This window comes from Saccopteryx leptura, chromosome 5 (genome assembly GCF_036850995.1).
Source record: "Saccopteryx leptura isolate mSacLep1 chromosome 5, mSacLep1_pri_phased_curated, whole genome shotgun sequence".
NCBI classification, from domain to species: Eukaryota; Metazoa; Chordata; class Mammalia; order Chiroptera; family Emballonuridae; genus Saccopteryx; species Saccopteryx leptura.
Window position 1 is genome coordinate 172,514,259 of NC_089507.1, and position 4,457 is coordinate 172,518,715.

Below are 4,457 nucleotides of genomic sequence, written 5' to 3' on the forward strand. Positions count from 1 at the left end.
CATTCTTTATTCAACTTAGAAAGAAAAGATAAAGAACGAGACAGAAAGAGGGAGATGCATAAAGAAGCCAACGATTAAGCTACCAATCACCCACTCAACCCGATGAGAAAAGCCTGGCCAGGACGTTCCTCAACACTCCGCCCTCCACACCCACACCGTTAATACCTGGACATGCCAGGCCCCCTCTTAGGCACTCCCACAAGCTCGGCGTGCCATCTGTTCCATCCCTGTTGCAAGGGCCAGTGCCAGGTGCCTAAGGAGCAGTGCAGGGGTCAGTTCCAATGAATCCTCTGCTTGCCTGGGCACTGCCTTTCCAAAGAAGCAGCCAGCGCCCAACTCCACGTGCGGGAGGGCGGAAGAGAATCCCTGTCCAAGGTGAAAGCACTGCTCCCTGGAACGCGGGAGATCCCCCTCTGCCTGCTGGGCAGCCAGCATCGCCGCCTCAGGGACCAGACCATTTTTGAAGAGGAGCATGGAGTTAGTTGCACACTGGGCACCCAGGGATAGAAGTGAGTGACAGGACCCGGCTCCTGGGCAGCTAGTGTGCAGGATGGGGCGGAGGAGGGGAGGAAGCAGCTCAGGCCCAGCGCTCGTGGGCGACTAGCAAACACCTGAGTGGACTCCAGGCTCCATGGAGTGGCCAGGGCCACATCGAAGTGCAGTGCCCAGGCGTGTGTAGGGTACACAACCCTGTGGCCAAGCAAAAAGAGAAAAAACGGGGCTAGGGAAGCAAAAAGCCTACAGCACCCGGTATTCCCAGGCGGTCTCCCATCCAGGTACTAACCAGGCCTGACCCTGCTTAGCTTCCGAGATCGGACGAGATCGGGCGTGTTCAGGGTAGTATGGCCGTAGACGCTTGGTGGCCTTCTTCCAGTGCCTAAGAAGAGACGCCTGGCTTCCAGGTTTCCTCACTGCTTTGCGTCCTAGGTGCCTGGGCACGCCAGGCCCCCTGTTAGACACTCGCACAAGCTCCGCTGCCATCTGTTTCGTATCTGCCGCCGCGGTTTCCCGTGGGCTGCCAAGAGAACCTTCTCAGCGCCCTGTCATTATTCCCCGGGGCCAAAGGTGTGCCCACACACCCAGACGGTGGGAACCGGAGCGAGGGTCAGGGGTCTCAGTGGCTCAGCCCACACACCCAGACGGTGGGAACCGGAGCGAGAGTCAGGGGTCTCAGTGGCTCAGCCCACACACCCAGACGGTGGGAACCGGAGCGAGGGTCAGGGGTCTCAGTGGCTCAGCCCACACACCCAGACGGTGGGAACCGGAGCGAGGGTCAGGGGTCTCAGTGGCTCAGCCCACACACCCAGACGGTGGGAACCGGAGCGAGGGTCAGGGGTCTCAGTGGCTCAGCGACTTGCAGAAGAGTGGGTGGGAGGGCTGGTGACCGGATGAAAAGGGCCAGTGTCAGCCGCCTGGGCAGCAGTGCAGGGGTGTGTTCCCAGGACCCCTCCGCTTGCCGCGGAACGAGTGACCTAAGCGGCGTTGGGCCCCACCAACTCCGCGAGGGGGCGGAAGAGACGCCCCAGTCCCAGGCGAAGGCGTGCTCTCCGGAATGCGGGAGCTCCTCCTCTCCCTGCTGCACGGCCAAGGAACAGTTTGCAGAGGAGCCTGGAACTGGTTGCACAGCGGGCACCCAGTGATAAAGGGGAGTGGCAGGACCCTGCTCCTGGGCAGCTGGTGTGCTTGGCGGTGTGGAGGAGCGGGGAGGCAGCTCAGCAAGCGCGCTGGTAGGCGACAGCCCAGTTCCAGTTCCAGGCACCTTTGGTGCTCAGCCTGCATCTCCCGCTGCAGCTCTTGAGAGAGGTCAACCCCCATCTCCAGCATTCATTTCAGTTCAAGCCTTCACTGGTTCTCAGCCTCTAGCCTGACCAGCAGTTCTTGAATCTGAAACTCTTTCTCCAGTGATTGTTCTAGCTCATGCTGTTGTTGGCATTCAGTTGGCAGCTCATACTGGAGCTTTTGACCTCAGGCAGCCTCTCACACAGAGCTCTCATTTTCTTTTTCCAGGGTTGTAAAAAGCACCCAGCCAATGGCACCCAAAAATACAGCCATGGAGAACCATATGTTGGAGAACAAAGACCTCTCCTCTATCCCACCCTTCAAAGGTGTTGGCATCTCCACACTGATCTGATCCAAATCTGGCCCACTATGCCAAATGTAAGGCTATTGGTTGAAGCCAAGAGCAGGTTCATACTGAATTCAGGCAGATGGTAGAGAAACTGTGGACTTGAAAAGTGTCAGGCCATACCCATTTATTGGAGGCCTACAGAGACAGGAGAGCAAATAAACAAAGGAAATCCTGCGTTTTGCAGTGGAGGGGATGGGATCAGAAAAACTGCTCCTTATGCTGACAGCTGAGGGAGTCAGGGAACCAAACCTTACAGTGGTGGGAAAGCAATCTGGCTGAATCACCCCTGAGGGAAAGCACACATACCTTTTTATAGACACACACGTGACTTTTTCCCACATGCTCATGCAATAATTGTGCAAAGTGCTTGCAGCCAGGAAACCAGGAAGCAAGCTTAACACACCAGTTTTTCCCACATCGCTGTGGGTTAAAGCATTGTTCTGAAATTAGAAGTTTGCCAGTTTGATCCCCTGTCAGGGCAATAAAGGGGAAGCAATCAATTAATGATTATGAGGCACAACAAAGGTTGCTTACCCCTTCCCTCTCTCTCCTTTCTCTGTCTCTATATAAAAAAAAGTCAATCAATCAATCAATAATTAAGAACTGGACAGATAGCTGGAATGGTTAGAACATCATACAAAATTGCAGAGGTTGTTGGTTTGATCCCCAGTAAGGGAATATACAGAAACAGCTTGATGTTGTTCCCTGTTTTAACCTCACTGCCTCTTTCTAAGAGAAAGGAAGAAAAGGAAAGGAAAGGAAGGGAAGAAAAAAAAGAAAAGAAGAAAGAAAGAAAGAAGAAAGAAAGAAAGAAAGTAAGAAAGAATGAAAGAAAGATAGAAAGAAAGAAAGAAAAAGAAAAGTAAATCTAGTTGAACCATTCATCAGGTCTAATTCTCCCAACACACCTGACCTTTATTTTCTTTTCTTCCCACCCTATTAAGTGCTGAAGGCACGGATAAAAGGATTGACTGCAGCTGATGCTGGTGAACTCTTTCAACATGGCAGCAGTGAGACAGCAGAAGTGAGAAGGGGGTTTCTGTGAAATGGTTTGAGTGCCACAAGAGCTTGGAAAAGAAAACTGGGAGGATTGTGGTGGCAAATTCCGGCCTGAGATTCTCAAGACTGGGAAGTGATTGAAACTCAGCCAGGTAAAGGAGCAGTATGTTTGAGGAGTGTCAGGGTTGGTGGCAACTGTGAGAGTATATAGAGTAGGGCATGGAGAAAATTATAAACAAGGGCTGAGACTGGGCCAGGTAAAGGGTGTTATAAAGGCAGAGGTGGGTGTGGGGCTTTGTTCATGACAGGTTGGTGATGGAGAGACCAGGGGTCAGGAGGAAAATGGTTGTGGCATGTCTTTGGAAGGATGACTGGACCCTTGTGAGAGATGTTCTGAAGGGGTTGGGAATGGAGAGGATTGAGCCTATGATGTTTGTGTGTAAGATTTGGGAGGTGGGTTCATCTAGAAATAAATGGGGAAGTGTGTAAGGCAGACTTTGCATAAAATAAGGATATTTAGGAAATGGAGAATTTGTCATATTTGAGGACAGAATAGAGAATGATTCACGGGGAGTGAAGAATTGGAGGGAGGGAGGTTGGATGGGCAACAGGACAGTGTGCTGCATAGTGGAAGAAGTTTGTGTGTTTACTTTCCCTTGGTGAAAGGAATTGTGAGCAAAGTTAAGCAGCATCAGCTGCTGACAATTCTAATTACCAGGGCTTCCAACTTTAATAAGGTGGTAGTGGCATCAGGAAATGGTCATTTGCTGATGAAGAATTGGATTTGGCTGAGAGTTCAACTGGATTTACCCTGAAAAACTTACTAAATCACCTCTCTTGTTTGTCTGGCTTAATGCAAAAAAAAAAAAAAAAAAAGACAAAATAGGAAAACTCATGTCACAGGACTGTGGTAGGACCAAGGGAGTCTTCCAGATTTTAGCAGTGCGTCATTGTGTTTGTAGTCTTTCTGTGTTGCAGCCCTACATACTAAAGTGGAATTGTGAAAATCTAAGAGAGGGAGCAGAAAATGAAAAATTGCATGTAGGCAATGTTGGAGGGTTCCCTTCCTCCACACCCTCCCCAGCTCTGATTGTTCATTGACTTGTTAGTGAAAACCCTTCTGACAGGTGTAAAGTAATGTCTCATAGTGGTTTTAATTTGCATTTCTCTACTGATTTGTGACATTGAGCATTTTTTATATGCCCATTTTTAGTGGGGAGTTATTTGAATATTCTAACACTTTATTTCCTGAGGTTTATAGTTTCCAATTGTGTTTTGACTTCTTTAGAAATCATGGTATATGTTGCTCCAGTTCAGCTTGATGTTTTAC

The 4,457-nt window shown here is 50.1% G+C and overlaps 1 non-coding gene across 1 annotated transcript; it reads right to left on the reverse strand.

The window, feature by feature from the left end:
* Nucleotides 1–735: 735 nt before the first annotated feature.
* LOC136407239 (5S ribosomal RNA) lies at nucleotides 736–854 on the reverse strand. The gene has a single exon (XR_010751811.1). It is a non-coding gene; the product is annotated as a 5S ribosomal RNA (ribosomal RNA).
* Nucleotides 855–4,457: the final 3,603 nt, after the last annotated feature.